At 35.5% G+C, this 21415-nt stretch overlaps 1 protein-coding gene across 2 annotated transcripts in view; it reads left to right on the top strand.

Annotated features, from left to right (window-relative positions):
* Positions 1 to 21415, top strand: part of IP3K2 (Inositol 1,4,5-triphosphate kinase 2) — a 242066-nt gene that overhangs the window by 30754 nt on the left and 189897 nt on the right. The window lies entirely within an intron of this gene.

Raw genomic sequence — 21415 nt, 5'->3', positions numbered from 1 at the left:
TATCATCATTAGGATTAGCTGAGAAGAGGATATGACTTGATAATGCACTTGCTCGCTGTCTCTTGTAAGTAATGTCTCTCATGTGTTCTTCCATACGCATTTCTACAGATTTGTCTGTCTGACCGAAATAAGGAATATCGCAGTCACATAATATTTTATATACGCCAGGGTATTTGAGTTGATGATGGCAAGGTTTTGGGTGGCTAATTAAGGAACGGATCTTTGGAAGTGGAGTGAACAAGGTTCTGATATTGTATTTTTTTAGAACTTTTGCTAATTTATGTGAAACAGTACTTATGTAAGGAATAGATATATTGCTTTTGAATCTATTTGTTTCTTCTGAGTGATGTCTTGGAGGATTAAGAAGGAATTTGTTAATGATTTTCTTGGAATATCCATTAACTTCGAAAGAAGTTTTCAGATGGTTTATTTCTGTAAGCAGTTCATTTGGATCATCAAGAAGAGAACGGGCTCTATGTCCCAAGGTGGAAATTATTCCAAGCTTATGAGGAGGGAAATGATGGGATAGACTGTGCAGATATCTGTTGGTATGTGTGGGTTTTCTATATATCGATATTTTTAGTTTACCAGCAGAAGAGCGAGTCAGTTTGACATCAAGAAAAGGCAAGGAATTATCCGTTTCAAGCTCAGCAGTAAACTTAATACTTTGATGTCGGCTATTGAGATGTTCGAGGAAAACCATAAGGGATTCATGTCCATGGCTCCAAACAATGAAGACATCATCCACATAACGTTTCCAAACTTTAGGTGTTAAAATAAAGGAAGAGATAGCCTTGGTTTCAAATTCTTCTAAGTAAATATTTGCAAGAACAGGAGATAAAGGATTACCCATAGCCAATCCATGATTTTGTTTGTATATATTATCTTGAAATTTGAAGTAACCGGAGCTGATGCAATGTGTAAGCAAGGCTAACATTTTTTTTGGATAACTTGTCCTTGAGTAATGTTAGGACTTCATCTGTTGGGACATTAGTGAACAAAGAAGTTATGTCCAAGCTAGCCATGATGTCATTTTCATCAACTGTAATATCCTTGATGTATGTAACAAATTCTGTAGTGTTCTTGATAAAGGAAGGTGATTTCCCTGAAAAACTTTTGAGATATTTAGCAAGGTATTTTGAAAGATTGTATGTAGGAGAATCGATACCTTCTACAATTGGGCGTAATGGGGTGTTCTCTTTATGGATTTTAGGAACACCATATATGCGAGAAATTAACGGATGGAGAGAGCGTAGAGATAAACGGACGTTTCGGGATAATTCAGTTGTTGTTTTTAATAAGTTGTTTGTACGATTTTGAAGTTCACGAGTTGGATCTCTCTCAAGTATTGAGTAGGTATCATTATGTAGTAATTCGATCATTTTATTCTTGTAATCTTCGGAGTTCAGGATGACTGTTGCATTTCCTTTATCTGCAGGGAGGATGATTATATCTCTGTTGTTTTTTAAACTTTTAATAGCTTTGCGTTCAGTTGAAGTAATGTTGTCTGCAGGTGGTTTTGCGTTATTGATAATAAAGATTGATTCAATACGTAGAAGGTTTGCATCTTGCACTCTCGCTTTTCTTTTCAATAAAAAAAAGAACCATAGCTGAAATACTGGAAGAATCTCTAGATAATGAAAGTTGGCATACCTTTAATACATACTGTGAATCTCAAGCAGCCAGAATACAATATAATAACAAAGTAAATCTTATAAGAAAATTTGAAACGTTAAAGAGATTACAAAATAATAGGAACTCAAAACCACACATCAATATTGACAAAGTCGTTATCAACAAATCCTCCTATATACTTTCAGATGTAGAACAAAGCATCCTTAGTAAAGGTCTAAACTTCATTCCTTCACCAAAATTAATACCAAAGGAGACACTACTTACAAAAATAGAAAAAGCTGCTTCTTCTCTCCCTCCACAAGATGCAAACCTTCTACGTATTGAATCAATCTTGATTATCAATAACGCAAAACCACCTGCAGACAACATTACTTCAACTGAACGCAAAGCTATTAAAAGTTTAAAAAACAACAGAGATATAATCATCCTCCCTGCAGATAAAGGAAATGCAACAGTCATCCTGAACTCCGAAGATTACAAGAATAAAATGATCGAATTACTACATAATGATACCTACTCAATACTTGAGAGAGATCCAACTCGTGAACTTCAAAATCGTACAAACAACTTATTAAAAACAACAACTGAATTATCCCGAAACGTCCGTTTATCTCTACGCTCTCTCCATCCGTTAATTCCTCGCATATATGGTGTTCCTAAAATCCATAAAGAGAACACCCCATTACGCCCAATTGTAGAAGGTATCGATTCTCCTACATACAATCTTTCAAAATACCTTGCTAAATACCTCAAAAGTTTTTCAGGGAAATCACCTTCCTTTATCAAGAACACTACAGAATTTGTTACATACATCAAGGATATTACAGTTGATGAAAATGACATCATGGCTAGCTTGGACATAACTTCTTTGTTCACTAATGTCCCAACAGATGAAGTCCTAACATTACTCAAGGACAAGTTATCCAAAAAAATGTTAGCCTTGCTTACACATTGCATTAGCTCTGGTTACTTCAAATTTCAAGATAATATATACAAACAAAATCATGGATTGGCTATGGGTAATCCTTTATCTCCTGTTCTTGCAAATATTTACTTAGAAGAATTTGAAACCAAGGCTATCTCTTCCTTTATTTTAACACCTAAAGTTTGGAAACGTTATGTGGATGATGTCTTCATTGTTTGGAGCCATGGACATGAATCCCTTATGGTTTTCCTCGAACATCTCAATAGCCGACATCAAAGTATTAAGTTTACTGCTGAGCTTGAAACGGATAATTCCTTGCCTTTTCTTGATGTCAAACTGACTCGCTCTTCTGCTGGTAAACTAAAAATATCGATATATAGAAAACCCACACATACCAACAGATATCTGCACAGTCTATCCCATCATTTCCCTCCTCATAAGCTTGGAATAATTTCCACCTTGGGACATAGAGCCCGTTCTCTTCTTGATGATCCAAATGAACTGCTTACAGAAATAAACCATCTGAAAACTTCTTTCGAAGTTAATGGATATTCCAAGAAAATCATTAACAAATTCCTTCTTAATCCTCCAAGACATCACTCAGAAGAAACAAATAGATTCAAAAGCAATATATCTATTCCTTACATAAGTACTGTTTCACATAAATTAGCAAAAGTTCTAAAAAAATACAATATCAGAACCTTGTTCACTCCACTTCCAAAGATCCGTTCCTTAATTAGCCACCCAAAACCTTGCCATCATCAACTCAAATACCCTGGCGTATATAAAATATTATGTGACTGCGATATTCCTTATTTCGGTCAGACAGACAAATCTGTAGAAATGCGTATGGAAGAACACATGAGAGACATTACTTACAAGAGACAGCGAGCAAGTGCATTATCAAGTCATATCCTCTTCTCAGCTAATCCTAATGATGATAGCCAAAGTCACAAAGTCTGCTGGGAAAAATCTACAAACATCTTCCGTTGCAGTGATGAAATAGAGAGAAAAATTGTGGAATCGAGAGAAATCATCTTCAATCCTGTTCATCTAAATAACAACTTAAGCTACAACCTCCCAGATAGTCATTCAGCTGTAATCATGTATTGGCGTTCACATGATGCAGCAAGCACGCACTCTCCCAACAATGCAACAAATGAAAGAACAGCTTCAAATACAACTACAACGTTTTAATGCTAATTATGTATTAAGACTGTCTATGTTTTTCATAGTCTTTTAACCCTCAATGTTTAGTGTTTTTTCTTTTATAATGTCACCTGAAGAAGGCTGTTACAGGCCGAAACTAGTAGTGTGTTTATATTAAAACCTTTTTAATTAAATCTCGGTTCTAGTCATTCAATTTTTTTTCATAAAAATATATATATATATATATATATATATATATATATCAGTGCCGTTGTGTGCCCATTTTTGTTGGGTGTGCTGTCGTGTGGGTTATGCAACCCAAGCTACAAATTTCATGTCAATTTGATGCATGGGGATTCGTCTGCAGAAAATTTTCCGGGGGGTGGGGGTGGCAAAGCTTGGAGACAAATAATTACATCAATGCTATATTTGGTTGGTATATTTGAAGTACTCAAAGATGAAAATATGTGAACCATCATCAGTGGCGTAGCTAGAGCTTTTGCTGCTCAGGGTGGTTCCTGAATTTGCCATCCCTCTCAATATACACCAAAAATACTAAGAAAAGTCAGAACGACACATATAGGGAAATAAATTAAATCACTATGTTTATGTTTATTTTAGTTGTAAGTATAGTTGTTAAAAACTAATTATTAATTAAGTAATAAAAATTACTGAGTTAACATAAATAAAAGCCTCGTCAAAAAATAAAATTGTCTCATGCGAAAAGTGCCGCCCAGGGTGGACCCCCTCCTAGCTATGCCACTGACCATCATTTATAAGACATATAAATAGGAAAGAATAAGTGTGAGTAGAAATACTTTCATTAATGGTAAACGAATTATTAATAATTATCATTTGTGATAGGTGTGGCCTACAAGTTGCTGGGTAGAGCGAATAGCGCGATCCCATAAAGTCTAAACATGAATAAGTGAATTTATGATGGCATGATTAAAAGAAAAAACTTATGAAGAGAGAGAGTATTTCAGGTATAAATATGGTTTGATGGAGCAGCAAATCATCTCGTAAAATTTGTTGCATATGTTATGTGTATTTCTCTGGTTTGTGTATATTTCACTCCATTTTCCAAGAATTTTATTTTGTTTACTGAGACTCAGTATACATAACATCCAATCATTATCGGAATTATCCACACTTTCGGGAATCCTACATTCATTAGTGTTTTTTTTTATTTTTTTATTTTTTATTTAGTATCAGCGGTTCTGTCTTATCAATCTCACATATGCTGGTATTTTGTTGTAGATCAACAATGTCTTATAATACACAGAATATTCATTTTTATTTAGGAATAGATATTTTTTTACTGTCTGTTGTTTTCGAAGACTAGAATAAAAATCTCTCTATACCATTAAAAAACTTTGCAACCTCAACAGATGCTATACTGCACAAGCAAAAGAAAAAACAATTAGCATTTTTCTCCTAACATCCACTTTCAAATTTTCAGTTCTAGAAAACGTGTAACAGCTGTTTGTAATACAGCCATCGGATGCAGAAAGCGCTTAACTCATGACAAGTGACAACGTTCAATTGGATTGGTTGACACAATTACCATAACCAATCTGCTAGGCGTGCTCAAAATGTTAGCTCACCCAGCCTCGCCTTCTCAGCAGTTTAAAAATACTAAAATGCTAAGAATTTGACCCGCTGTGCCCTCTTTACATCTTTTGGAAAAGCCCAAAGGTGTATGTAATTTGAAAACATACTGGGGCTAATAATGCCAATGTGATGCAGTGTTTATACGCCGAAAAGTGCTCTCTTCATGAAGCACTGATGCTTTATTACCTTTGTGAAGAGGACAATGAAACATTAGTATACTGTGTTCAATTTTAGGAATCGCCCGAAGTCTGCAAACAATTGGGGGAGTCTTTAACGGGAATAAATGCCAAACTGTAATATCTGCGATGCTGATATTTCGTAGATGAGCACCGCACACCTAACACACCCGTAATATTCGCCCCTGATATACACACACAGTTGACCCTTGAACAAAGTGGGTTTGAACTGCATGGATCCACTTATACAAAGATTTTTTTTCAATAAATATACTGGAAACTTTTTTGGAAATTTACGACAATTTGAAAAAACTTGCAGATGAATCGCGTAGCTTAGAAATATTGAAAAAATTAAGAAAGAGTTGAGTATATCATGGATGCATAAAATGTATGTAGATACTAGTCTATTTTATCATTTACTACCATAAAGTATACACAAATCTATTATAAAAAAAGTTAAGATTTATCAAAACTTATGCACACAAACACTTACAGACTATACATGCTGCTATTCACAGTTGAGAGAAATATCAACAAATGTAAAGATGCAGTATTATTATTATTCGTGACATCTCCAAGGAGTCCGAAGACTCATCACGGGAATACACCCACTGCACAACTCTGTCTCCACGACTACCGAACCTCTACTACCAATCAACTACATCAGCACCATTCGCCGCCCACCACCACCACAACAAGTATTTTTTGTCTGTAAATTGCATGTGTTCTGAAGGGCCGATTTATCTGTATGCAGGATGAAAAACCCAAGTTTCTGGGAGAAACTTGGGTTTTTCATCGTATGAGATCAGCTAACTCGCCTTCAATTGAAAAGTCCATATAAAGATTCCTCCTGTCATGACGGGAATAGAACTAAGGCCATTTCCAATCAAAGGGTGCAATGTGCCGTCGTTCTTCCAATTGCGCTATGGAGGTGGTATTAAATCATAACTGCATAAACTTAACTGTTATTAATTATTAGTTAAATTTAATTAATTAGAATAAAATAATTTTATAATGATTCATTCATTAGTGTATAGGCTAGGCTACTATAAAGCAATCATAATGCTGATTCTTCATTATCAATGCACGAATCGTTATACCTGTAAATACATATGAATTTCGTTTTAACATTATCTTTTCATTTTTGATGTCTGATGTTAATAATATGTAAAACATCTACAGTGTTTTGTATCTATTAAGACAATATTGATGTAGGTACTGACAGACATACGATTCATCTTGTAAACAGACAATGTAAACTTACGGTATTGATATAATACAGTATACTACTATAAATGTATTTTCTCTTCCTTTTGACTTTCTTTAATAACATTTTCTTTTTTCTAGCTTACTTTATTGTAAGAATATAGCATACATACATATAAATATATGTTAATCGACTGTTTATGTTATCAGTAAGGCTTCCGGTCAACAGTAGGCTATTAGTAGTTAAGTTTTTGGGAAGTCAAAAATTATACGCAGATTTTTGAACAACGTGGTTGTGTCAGCACCCCTAACCTCCGCATTGTTCAAGGGGCAACGTATGTATGTATGTATATATAGATATATATATAAAATTGATTTACTCAGCTGAGTGACATATTTTTGAAATAGATTAAATGACTGTAAGCTGAGAGATAAAAAAAATAGAAATACTATTTTAATTTAAATAAACTGCACAACTAGTTTTGTCCTCTTAGAAGACTTCAAGTGCATAACATGAGAGAACTGCCAACAAACATTGCAAGAGAAAATCTATACATTAAAACGTTAACGTATTAACATTTGAACAGCTTCAAATGTTGAAGAAGAGGGCATTTGAAGCTGTTGAAGAACAGCTTCAAATGCTTTAAGAAGAGGGCAGTCTGGCTAATTAATGATCTCTCTCTCTCTCTCTCTCTCTCAATTTCTGCCTTGTGCCTCTTCTACAGAAACTTTTGTGGATAAACTCTGCTGAATTGGCCACTATTATTCTTTTGGTTGGGTTAGCAGATCTACTGCTAACCCAACTCCCTTTTACAGTCCAATTTGAAACTCACTGAACCAACTTCACTGCCTCCTCTTTCATTCCATCTACTTCTGTCCTTTGGAACAGTCTCTCCCATTCTGCCTTTACCCAAAGATTACAACCCTCAGCTGTTCAACCAGTTGTCAGTGCTTAACAAGCAATGGTTGTTCTTCTGCATAATATGATTAACTCATTTCAGCTTTCTCAAGGCTACATCTTTATATAACTTTGAAAATGTATTGTCCTTTTAGCTATACAGTCCTGCTGAATAATGCCTTTGTTTTCCTAAAAGTATTAGTGCACTTTCCCATAGAAAGTTCAGTGTTGAACTTTTTGGCTTTGAGTGAGATAGGGTGGCAGTATTTGAGCAAGTGCATTTTTATTTCAAGATCATAATGATGGACACAGTCACAAAATTCTGATGGGGTATAAATTTTGTCACCTGATTATGTTAAAGCATTTAACCACAGATTTTTAGTCCCATCAGTTCATTTCACTAATAAACTGACATATCACACTGAACATTACACATTCACACTTTATTGTAGCCCAGTACTGTGCACGTGATTGACTCCATGTTATTCAGTGTTAATGATCTCTGATTTATCCATTAATTTTATGTGATTTAATTGCTTAGGTAGTCATCAGTTTTTAATAGTATTTTTAATGGATATTTTCACAGCACAACTACTTCTTACAGCACAGTAGTTGTGTAGAAAACAGTTCAGTAGTAATGGACAAAAGATCTAAAGTCCTAACTTGGAGAAGTTTTTACAGTTGTTGGGTTGGAGTTAATCTTATAGCAGCTATCTCCCAAATTGTAGGCAACTTAATGTAGCCATATTTGGTGGATGAGGGTAGAGTTCACTGCCATTATTGACTCTCCAAGTAGTCAAATTGTAACAGCTTCTGTATAGCATGTTTTTCTTCCATCTAATATTATGTGAAGGGATGTCCCAAGTGTGATCTGCCTGTCTTGACTTGCCATAATGCATTTCTTATGTTCTCCAAGGCAGATATTAACAGATCTGTCTGTCTGTCTGTCTGTCCATATTAGGCCAAGCTAGTCACAGGCACTTCATTCCAGAAAGTGATAAAAGGATGGAGTTGCCCTTTGGTGAACAGATCAGGGTTTCTAGTTTGAATGTGTTGTGAAGGTTATATTTATTTAGTACTTTAGTTACCTTTTCAGAATGATATGAGTGTAGGAAACAATTGATTTCCTGTCGATTACTTTTTGGTGTTGTGCATAAAATTAAAACATGAGGAAGAACATTCAACACCCTAAGCCTATCTGTAGCATTAATTACTCAGCTTTATACTTGTAGAAATCATCGCTTGTGTTTTTGGCCACCCACTTCATGATGGATGGAAGTTTTTTCACTTGGCTATGCTACCAATTATATATTTGGTTTAATCCTTTATCCAAGTGTAAGCAAATGAAATTTGCACCTGAAGTATTTTCAGGACTGGGGCAACTTGTGGTAGAGGAGATATAAGTTCTGATCACTTGCCTTAGTATCCCATAATGCAAAACACATCTCCTTGTGGACATGTATAATGCTATGCATTAAGGGAAGGGTCAGTACCCAGACTGGTTTCGACCTTTATTGAGGTCTCGTCAGTGGGAGTCTCATCAGTCGCAACTGGTATATGGTGATATGACTTCTGCATTACTTCGACTTTAGTATCACCACCTCTGGGTCTGGCTCCCACTGATGAGACCTCAATAAAAGTCAAAACCGGTCTGGGTAGTGACCCTTCCCTTAACGCTTAGCATTATACATCTCCGTAAGGAGATGTGCTTTGCATTATGAGATACTAAGGCAAGTGATCAAAACTTACACCACCTTTACCACGAGTTGCACCAGTCCTGAAAATACTTCAGGTGCAAACTTCGTCTTGGATAAAGGATTAAACTAAATATATAATTGACTTCATGATTGATCAATCATTAATGTTGACTCTTCTATCGCTGTTTCATTTCTTCACCATAAAAATCTTATCAGCAGTGAATTTCAGTTGCACTTGCGCAAAATGAACGTACAAATGCTATTGAAACGAATGTGCACAATGGATGTATTATATCATCCATTGTATACATAATAACATGTGAAATGCAACTTTCATTATACACGTGCTGTATACTAAACCGTAGTGGAGGGATGAAGGAGCAAAACAGAAATCAAACTGTATGTGTGTACAGGCACTTTCAGAAAATCCCTTGTACAATTAATTGAAGGGCTGCTATCACACCATTTTTTGAGAATTCCATCCACAGGAGTAAACTCATCACACATTTAATACCATGGGTGATTTAAGGTTAGATAAACTAGAAATGAAACCCTACTCTAGAGACTAAACATGGTGCTTATCAAGCAACTTCAGTTCTCTAATAAGCAGAGTGGTAGTGTCACTGATTACAAAAATCAGTGTGACAGGAAACTAGCTTACTTTTAGGTTGATACCAATTGGTGTTAACTAACTGTTAATTTTCTAGATTAATATACTTAAATAGGTTGTTGTTGTTGTCATATGGAGGTCCCCCCCCCCCAATTTTCCTCATCCATCCCTTAGGACCGGTTAAGGTTGTGCCCTCTAACGAGGGACTTCTAAGTATGTATTTTTGACTGTAGATCTATGTGTGTTCATGGGGCTGGTGTGCCTGTTCTGAGGGATGAAAAACCCGAATTTCCAGGAGAAAAAAAAACCCTCTACCTCTGTATGAGACCTACTAACTCACCTTTAGTCAAAAGAGACCAGATAAAGGTTCCTCATGTAATAGACGGGAATCAAACCCAGGTCTTTCCGACCAAAGGGCTTCGTCTATATCGACCGAGCTATGGAGGCCCCACTTAAATAGGAAAATCCATTACATATTGTTTCCTTTCTGAACATGAAGGACAACATAGTGACAACAAGATGAATTGACAAGTCAGACGTTTTTTAATGGAAGAAACATGCAGCTAGGAATATTAACTTTTTTTTTTTCTTTAGTTATTATTAGCTGATAGTTTGTCTTGGTGTCGCTAAGGCATTTTCATAAGCACAGGAATATGAAATATGCCTGTGCACAGGCAAAACAGAAAGCAAACACAGGCTGAGTTCAAAATGACTTTATACTGTAGTCCTAACCATTGTCCGCATAGTTAGCCTAGTGGATTTGCACTTCGCAACCATATGCCTGGAGAAGGAGTGTCCCAGGTTTGATTCCTGTCGAAGACGTGAGGAACTTGAGGATCTTCCTCAGGCATAGCCAAGTTAGCCAGTCTTGGGCAGTAGGGTTTTTTCTGCCAGTTTATCTGGCATTTTTCATCCCGCAAGCAGAAGCGCATGTTCACCCTGTGAACATGCGCTTCTACAGCCAAGAATATATTCCCCCCAGCAGCAGACTAGGCGACAGGTCGGTTGGGAGTGGTACCAACAAGAAGTCATATCTAAGTAACACGCAGACCTTGCCTAGGAAGCGGGAATAACGCGTAGTGAAAGAAGACTGTAGTCCTAACCATTACCCTCTAAGGGTGTGGTGAAGAGGATTTTGATTGGTCTGTTGATGGTCTCATGAAAACACTCTCATATTTTTGATAGAATGAGATGAGACATCTGTATTTATTTAGGTTAGGATATTGTAGAGCTATGGCAGATTCTAAAAACAGTCTCTTAGATTTGTATTTGCATATCTGTAATGGTATTTTTTTACACTGGAATGCTCGATTGTGATGGTCTGCAACACTAAATTAGTGGTAGTGGAGATATTAGACGTATTTTGTATGTTCATCCAGTCAAATATTGGCTATTCTTCCAGTTTGATCAAAATAATTTAATTTGTAGGAGTAGGGTGATCCAGATGATGTAGAGGATATTTTATAGAATGGATAAGGAAAGCTAATTTTTGGAATGACTGTGAAGGACATTTGAATATTTTATCTTCTGAGAACACATGAAATTTTGTCTGAGGTGTATCAGCTGTAAAGGAATAGCATTTTTTTTTTTTAAATTTTTTTTTTTTTTTTTTTTATCTGAGTGGGGAGGGCTAGATTCAGGAGCCAAAATTAAGAGTTTTTGTTGATTTTGGACAGGAGAGAAGTCTTTGGCTGTAAAAGTGTTTTGGATGTAAATGATTTCAGATAACACTGTTGGGAGAGAGAAGTGGTGCACAAAAAGTAGATGCACCTACCAGTGTGGGGTGAGTTTTCTATAGCTAGAAAAGGATGAGGATTTATTTGGATAGTCAAGTGACTAGTGTTTTAAGGAAGGGCAGTCAGTTGGTAAAATAGATGCTAAGGTGTTCTGAAAATGTTTCTAATATATCCCAAGCCATGTGCTAAATGGAGAATGTCATCACATGGTGCATATGGAAGATGTGAGTGGAAAGGAATCTTTTTTATCATACCTTAACAGCCAACATTTTAGGGTCTGTTTTACCTTTCACAAGGAAAACTTTCTGCTCTTCCTTGATATTCTGATCATCTGACTGAAGGGTCCAACTGACCCTTCTTTATTTACTGGAAATCTATAAACAATGGTAGGTACATCTTTTACATTATCATCCTTCCAAAACAATATAGTTATTAAAATAGCATATCAAATTATAACCATCTGTTCATACCATATTAGGCTCTCCAGTGAAATTGCATCTGGGACATTTTTTTTTTTTTTTTGCAAATAGCTTCCCCTTCTACAAAATTAACAAAACTACTTTCTGTTGATGAATCAAAGGATCATTGATACTGATCTTGAATCCAAGTGTTTTTGACCTTTAGTTAAAAAGATCTGGATTCAAATCTTATCTAAAATGCAAAAAATGTCTATAATAGCATTTCAGGATCAGTTAGTTGGTTTCGGGATGTTTTTTTTTCCTCCTGAAAACTGCTTTTTCATCCTACAAAACAGGTGAATTAGTGAGAAACACAAGCACTTAACAGTCATATAAAACTCTAGCCTCATAGCCTTAGTTGTTTAAGCTGTAATTCAGATCACAGCTAAAATCTCAGATCACAAAAAATATATTTCCATCCCTTATATCCATTTTGTCTCAGAAAAGTTTTTGCTTATTCTCAAAGACATAATCACCAACTTGCATGTTAAAAAGCCAAGTTTTTGGGATACAAAACAACAAACTTATTTTCATATGCCAAAGATCGATTAACTCAGAAAGTGGCCGAAATAAAAACTAGAAAAAAAATTCATTATACTTAGCAAAAAATAAAGTTATTGTTTAATCCTTTATCCAAGTGTAAGCAAACAAAGTTTGCATGTGAAGTATCTTCATGACTTGGTTACTTGTATATGTATAGAGGCTATTGGTACTTCACGTCAATTGCCTTAGCAATATACTTGGAATACTAAGGCAATCGATGTGAAATCTATATACCAGTAACCTAATTGTGAAGAAACAACATATGGAAACTTTTTTTGCCTTCAGTTTGATAAAGGATGAAACAAGAATATATTTTCTTGTCAAATATTATTTACATTATAATTCAGAAACCTTTGTAACCAAGTGAAAAAAGTGTATCTATCCCTGATCCAGACTATTTTAATTATAAATTGATACACCTTTTTACTGCTTGTACATGGAACATATATGCTTTCTGCATTAATTCAACCTTGTTGTCTTCCTGGGTTCAGCTTCCACTGATGACATTTTAATAATGTTCATCTTTGGGGTTGCTTGCTTGGAAGTTGAGTGGTTCTGTTCAGCGGTATGATTTTGGCTGTTATTGAGTGGAATCACCACTGAGAGTATTCTTTCTGTTGAGACCTGAGTTAAAATTTCTATGACTAAAAGAATTACGAGGACTTTTTAATAAGCAAGGCTATTGATTTTAAATGGTAGAGAAAGGGGATTTCTTTCCACTCTACTCCATGCCCACCAAAAAAAACAAACAAAAAAAACTGCAAGCTAGTCCTAGAATACGTGTTTATAAGACATATTGCACCATTCTGCAAAGTTGAGTTGTCGAATGGCTAAAATACAGATTATTCTTTAACTTTGCCTGGCTGAGCAGTTAGTGTATCTGTATCTGAAGTTAGTGTATTTGAACCAACAGGCTGTAGGTTCAAATTCTGCTGTAGGGAGGCATTGTGGATTTTTGTGATTGTCTTTAGCGGGAGATGAATTTCATCTCCAGTGTGAGACTACCATCTCAATTATTGGAGGTTTGAAGTGCTTTGAAAAGCTCCATGTTTAGTTCCTAGAGCAGTGTTTCTAGGTTATGTCAAAAATAAACAAAAATGCAAAATTATATTCTTAATCCTTTAATGATATCAATGTACTCTATGTTTGCATTCTTTCGTGGTTGGTAGTCACAAAATAGCAGTCAGCTCCCTATGTATATATATAATGTACATAATTAATTCGCACTGTGCGTGTTTAAAAATAGTTAAAATAGAAAGAAAGGCGGTGAAGGTGGTAATGAAGTAGCTCGAGTTGATTGTTTAGTTCCACTTTTTTTTTTTCCTCCACATGAGAAAAAGAAGTCAAACTAAAGGCTGAATGCCAATAATAATTCCTTTTCTTCCGGCGACTAAAATCTTCTCTCTTTCACTGGCCTGAAAAACTGAAAGGTGTCAAATAGGATCTGCATTCGAATAAACATACTGTGCTTGAGTTCGTTAAGCTGATTTCATCATATAAGGATTTTGCTTCCATATTGCTAGATTGCCCAAAGAAAGAGAGTTAATTAGTTTGATTATTGTCAACTGCAGGAACGTTTTCTAAGCTTTTCTTCCGGATCCTGCGTTAGTCAATCTTCGGCTCAGGAAAAGCATCCCCCCCCCGGAAATACTCGTTTTTTTCCTCTGTAGCTCAAAAATCGATCGTAGAACCGACTCTTTCAGATATACCTTTTAGGGGTTAAGTGCACAAAATTGCGGCAGTTGGTTTCTCTATTCTCCACCCTGAAAGTCTTGTTCATTGTAATAGCTTGAGCTCAACACGGCTGAACGGTAGAGAATGGCTGCCTCCGGTTTTAAAAGAAAGATAAGTCTGCTCCTTTCTAGAATTGAAAAAAGTTAGAGGATTTATTTATTTTATATATGACTTTTTTTTTTTTCTTGGAAAAATGGTCTGTTTTAAACCAAAATCGAGATGATAAATTTTACTAATGGTTCATTCAAATATCAATAAAGTCCGCCGCCAACAGATTACATTCCCCACCCTTCTAGGTATATTCTTCATCAGTTAGATATTTTGATCCAAAATACCTGATTGTGTCATGTACCATTCCACATATACGATTTTTGGAAATATTGATCTGACTCGTAGCGAAGATGGTTTTTTTGTGACTTGTCAAGTTTTCCCAAATCATTTTCCTTAAAAACCATGTTGCAGTGGCACCTGAAGTGTGATATGATGCATTATCGTGAGAGAAGAGAAATAGTTCTATTGCGTAAAATTCCCATAAAGTAGGAAACAATGTGGAAGCTTTTACTACCAAACGTGCCAGAATGAGATACTCGGTCATAAGCCGTTTCCTAGGCTTGTGCCAAAACTTGCCCACTTTTCGCATCAAACTGCCAACATTTTTGTACAGTCCGTTCCAACGTGTTCGTGGAAGTAGCATTCAGAATTTAATAACTTTGTGGATTGTTAGTGATATAGTCTTTTGCGAGTGTTATGAACGGATAGGTCACTAGTATCTCATCCTATGATAGAACCTTTTTTTGAAGTCGGCAATAACTTTTATTTAATTTTTTTATTTTGTATTTTTTTTTTTACACGTTCATCGATAGTATATAGATATCTGTGTGCTTATGTAGAAGTATAGGTTACATCGGAGACGAATATACATTGTTTCATCCTAAAGCAGTAGGTGTTCCAATATTATTTTCATAGCGTATATGTCTCTATCATAATCCCCTCTTTTCTTTCTATTCCTCAAACGCAGCAGTTCATGTTCGGCATTCCACATACTTGTATCATCTTATTTATCCGTCTCTCTCTCTCTCTCTCTCACTGCTTCAGTTCATTGAAACTCGGACGACCAGTCCTGCGCACAAAAGTGCAGATCCGATTGAGATGAACAGTAATGATATTAATCCTACTCGTCAGCGTGCCTTCTTAAAGTAGGAGTTATCATTTGCATCGCGGTTGACCATCTTTGCAGCATACCCCCCCTCCAAAAAAAAAAAAAACTTCCACTGTCTGTCTATTGTTACGTCTAGCTATTTAGCCGCCTCAATCTGAAGTGTAACTCACCAATATATATATATATATATATATATCATACAAATATCTACGCCTTGTATAAACATAGACATTAAATTGACGTTCTTCTCTCCCTCCCGCATTACTGATTTGCCATTTATTTACTTTTAATGTGAATTCCGCTCACGAAGAGCTGTTTGTTAGCCTATAGTACATAAGTATAGCGCCGTGGGTGGATTAAAGTTTAGATCGTCTGAAAACCCTGCTCTAGAGACCAACCATGGAATTTTTTCAAACCACTTCCATCCAATAAGCAGGGTATGGTCTCACATCAGGCAATAAAATTCATTTTCCGCCTCGAGACATTCACAAAACATCCATACCCACCTACTTTGTTTTGTCCTTGCCAACTTTTCCACGACTTCAACAGCCACTTCAGAAATATTGTTATTTGCTGTTTTCATTTTGGCACCGTCCTTATGAGGTGGAACTCCTGTTTTACTATTTTGGCGTTGGACCAGTGTATAGACTGTGTATAGACAGTCAAAGGTTATATCTGTTCTTCATGTATTCCTTTAAAACCCCGCAGATATCCTATTCAATAGCTGTGTTTACATCGTCATTTTGCAGTATGAGTCTTGTACTTTGTCTCTTCAATGTTAGGTATTCATTTCCACCTGGATGTTTGGTAAATAATATTCTTCCTTAAAACTTGTCGCTTCCCGGATTAGTTGACAGGGCGAATAGCGTGTTGCTCTCCAAGCAACAGACTGTGTCCATCCCGTTTTGCTTTCGATGTTTATGAAGGCAGGTGGAGGACGAATTTCATTGCCGGATGAGACCACTACTCTACTTTTTGGATGTTTGAGCAGCTTTAAAATAGCCGAAGTACAGCCCTTTTGAACAAAAAGTGACCTTTTTGCTTGTTTTGCGGGATGAAAGACCCAAGTTATCGGTTGGAAAAACTCCCCAACTTCTGTATTAAACCGACTAACTAACTTTATTATTTTAAACCGACTAACTAACTTTATTATTTTAAACCGACTAACTAACTTTATTAATATTAAACCGACTAACTAACTTTATTCGGGTATTTTCACTGAAAGTGAAAATACCCGAATAAAGATTCTCCGTGTCCTAGACGAGATTTGAACTTCCATCTTTCCACCCAAAGGGCATAGTCGAAACCGACTGAGCTACGGATGCTCTTAGCGCACTTACAGTACTAAATATATGATAGGATTTCGTTTGCTCATCTGGCTTCCTCTCATGTGCTTTCCTTACTTTTAGCCCGCTGTTACATTCAAGCCTAAGCACTGGAAAGCAGTTGGTGGCAGTGTTTCTGGCAAAACATGCATAGCCAAAAGTATGGATATGTATAAATCACATAGCTACAATTTTCCATTAAAAGGCTCTTTGTCGACAGTCAGTAATCCAATCATTGTTCCAAAAACTATATCTCTACCTCCTCTCACACAAACGTGTGTGAGAGGAGGTAGAGATATAGTTTTTCTGAGCAGTGAGTTTGGTTTAACATCTCCGAAACATTGTAAAGATTTTCCTTGAGTTTAGGCTCCCTTCTTTAGTCTAAATATGACTTCCGTGGGACTTCTGGTAATTTCGATGTTTATGGAAAATGAAACATATTGCTAGTTTCCAGACCCTAGGGAGGCCCGACAAGTGGTTTTCCCCGCTCCCTTCTCGCGGAACACTGGTGTTCCGCGAGAAGTTCTCCGGGAATTTGTAATTATAGTTTTCTAAGCATTTTTCACGAATAAATATTTTATAGTGGAAATATTCTGAGGAGAATAATATTCGTGAATTTTTCGAAAAGCTCAGACCCAGAACGCCTAATAACATTTGTGTAGCAAATGTTAGTAACCAAGCCATGTATTTTTAAACTTGGAAGTATTCACGAATTATCGTTAATTTTCACACATCGAAACCTTTTAACATTTGGAAAAGAGAATACTGCTGTTTATGACCGGTCATAAAAATTGCCTGCAAGCCAAGCGGATTATAACAATGGGCGGCGTATCCTCTGTTCTGAAAACTGAAGGAAATGACATCTGTGTAGCAAATGTCAGTGACCAGGCGGCATATTTTTAAACATGGAAATATTCATGAATTATCGTTAATTTTCACACATCGACATCTTTCAACAATCGGGAAAGAGAATACCGCTGTTTATGACCGATCATAAAAATTGCCTGCAAGCCGATTACAACAATGGGCGGCGTATCCTCTGTTCCCAAAACTGAAAGAAATAACATCTGTGTTGCAAATGTTAGTGACCAATCAGCAAGGAAGTATAAAGAAAATTTTTCTACTAAAATTGAAGATCAAGATAGTCTCTATCCTGTTCTCAAATTTAGTAATACTGAATACTTTCTTCGCAAGTTCGTATTGTAAGGTGAAAGTTTCGAAACCGTAGTGCCGTGATTTTTTAAAAGTAATAGGCTTGCAGATTTAAATTTTAATATGAATAAGAGACAAAGGACTTTGTTTAATTTTGGTATTAAGAAATCTCATTGAAGGTGTTTGTGACGTAACAGATAGTGATTCATCCACCTCCAGCCTACAAAGCGATCTCCAGGATGTACAAAAGGAAGGGGAAACTACCAGCACAGCAGAAAAGTCTGCATTCACTCATAAGTACTTATAATAATATTATATTATACATTTTTGGTGATCAGAATAGGACATATCAATGAAAATCAGCACAAACTAATTTAATGATGTTTATGTTTAATTGATTAATTAATAATTAATGCTCAATTATTAATTAATACATTACAAAATAACCAAGGTGTTCCGTGAAAATTTCAGAATTTGTGAAGTGTTCCGTTGCAGGAAAAGTTTGGGAAACGTTATAACTTTTAAGAGGCCTCTCTACTGAGTTAATTTTGTGTTTTCTATACTGAGGCAGAGACGCCCTTGAGATGTGAGCCGTATCTGTAGCTTATGCTTGAATCCAACCTTGAAAGTAGCATTCTAAACGTCATAATTTTTCTCATTATTATTTTTTATTTTATTTTTTATTCATTATTATTTTTTCTCATTATTATTATCATATTCTGCATGAAGTACATAATCTCACTCACTCATTAATGGTATTTACTTTTCCACAGTCTTGCCAAAATCTGTTATGGCGTCATCTCATATCATTATTATTACTTGTCATCCCTAGGATTTCAAAAAGCCACGAAGCATTCCACTTAACCAAATATATATTTGTGTGTTAGCTGCGTATATTTTCAGTCGATTTTTCTTGTTTTGTGGAAGGAAAAACTGTTTCTAGTATCTGTGAAGAAGAAGGGGAAAGCTGTCCTCTCTGTATGGGACTGGATTATTCATATTATTCTCAAACGCACTATTGATACCAATGATACATAGTTTTTTAACCTTTTCATTTTTAGAGTAGTTTAACTTGAGGACAGGAAGAGTGTGAAGGGTAACTGACCTTAATCAGTTTTATAATTTCTGAAATATAGTAATGTGTTTAAAAGAAAGAGCAAGCATGAACACTTTGGGCATGTAACTTCATTTCATACCCTACAAATGCGCTATATTAATATAAAGAAAAGTTGTATTTTCAATTTGCAAATCTTGCTGACAAGTTGTGAGATTCATTTGTACCTAAAGGCAGTTAAACATTGGTATGTTTAAAATTCAAAGTGAAATTTCTTATTTTTATGCTGTAGTTAACATTAAGATCTCAGACTTGAAGTAAAATTATAATAAAATTCTCTAATGCCTTTTTATTTCCCAGACGGAGTAGGCTGAGCTCTTTTAGCCTGACTGACGTTTGCAAATCTGGGACAGCCAGTCCTAGAACCGAAAACTGAACCTATGGCTGGCGATGATTTTAGAGGCATCAGAGAGAGAGAGAGAGAGAGTACGGCGCAACTGCTGCCATCCCGTGATCTTAAATCCTAACACTAGTATTGTTTAAAATAACGTTCCTTCCACATTTTTATTTATTTATTTATTTTTTATTTTTAAGATGCAGATCTTAAAACCACGGTTAGTCGATCCCAAATTAGTCAATCTTTGCTAAAGACACAAATTCGGGAACTGGCGCTGAAAAAAAAAAAAAAAAAAAAAAAAAAAATATATATATATATATATATATATATATATATATATATATATATATATATATATATATGTTATATGTTAAAGATACCAAGTAATTTTATAACCTTGGTTTTAATCAAGGCCTAGAGAAAGTTCCTTTAGTCGGCGACAAGAATCGGACCTATGAACCTACTTCTGACATTCTAGCATTATGATATAAGAAACGTTAACACAAGGCAATTTTTGTTACCAGTAGAATAAAGATCGGTATATAGGGAGACTAGATTATATAATATATTACAGTTTTTTAAAATAAAATAAGTATGTTTAAAGATCAACAGGCATTAATTAAAATAGATTTTCCTGCATTCAAGCAGAGTTTACATAACACTGATGGTTAAAGGAAATAATTATAAGATTAATGAAAACGAACGACGAAGTCAGTTTTAGGAATTAATTATCCCTTAGAGATGCTGCTAAGGAGGATGGAATCATGATCTAATGCATGAGACGGAAACTGTGTGATGCCCCTTATGAAGTATAATATATGCGTAGATGTATAGTGCCTGATAAAAGGACCTTGGTATGACCACCCTTGGTCCTTCAGAACACTTTTTTAAGTGGATATAGATGTCTTGAAGATATCTCAACTTGTAATTATTGATTACATTCTGGAGGAGTTGAGTTAAGGCGAGACGATGTTCCTGGCACCGGTGTGTGTGTGTGTCCGTCCATTATAGGATCCAGAGTACAGTTGAAATCTCCTGCCAGAATGAGATGATCCTCTTTAACATTGCCGAGATAACTTTGGCTGAACTCCATCACCTGCAGTGTAAGATGTTCCCTCTGGTATGCATTAATTATATATATTTTCTTCCCAATCTGAGTTTTAATTAGTGCATGGATAGCACAACCCGGAAATGCTGATATGTAATTCTATTTTTGTAGTGGATTTACTATTGGTAGAGAGAGAGAGATCACACTGAGAAATGTAAACCATTAGCACATATTATTACCGTGAGTAGACATTGTTAGATTACCTTTTTGTGCCCCGGTAGTATTGTCACACAATGTCCATAGAATCCGATAGGGAAGGCGCAATCCTGAGGCTTCAGTGAGAACTTATGTTTTTCACGTATAATTAAATAAATAAATAAAAGTATATGTCCAGATAATTATAGTAGAGCAGTTAAGGATACCAAACAATTATATTGGATGTTAGAAAAAATGGTTTTAATTGTAAGTCTTTCTTAATTCGAAATGGATCTTTTTTTTCTTTTTTCTTCTTTTTTTTTTTTTTTCAAACTAATATTCTTAACTTTGACTCAGGAAGAGGCGCTGCCTTAGATTGGTTTTCGGGTTTGGTTAGAATTAGACATTTATACTATATCACTTTGACATGCAGAGTACGGAGAAGTGGATACACTTCTGCCATTGCTTTATTTGTAATTTAGATTTATTTTCATTCTTGGAATGCAAAACATATAGTAATGGGAACAAATTTAATTCGGCGACATGTGTTCAATACGAAATTTCTCGCACATGATTCTACTATAATTCGCTCTCTCCTCCCGAAACTTCCCCGTGTTGCGTGCTCTTCCGTTACTTTTTTTGTTTAATTACTTCTCCCTTACGTATTCCGTTAGATTAGTGATGGCGAATCTATAACACGTGTG

This window comes from Typopeltis vanoorti, chromosome 17 (genome assembly GCF_054136105.1).
Source record: "Typopeltis vanoorti isolate ZY-2024b chromosome 17, IOZ_Tvanoo_1.0, whole genome shotgun sequence".
In the NCBI taxonomy this organism is placed as follows: domain Eukaryota; kingdom Metazoa; phylum Arthropoda; class Arachnida; order Uropygi; family Thelyphonidae; genus Typopeltis; species Typopeltis vanoorti.
Note: the sequence above shows the minus strand (reverse complement) of the source record. Positions and strands in the feature narration are given on the sequence as shown.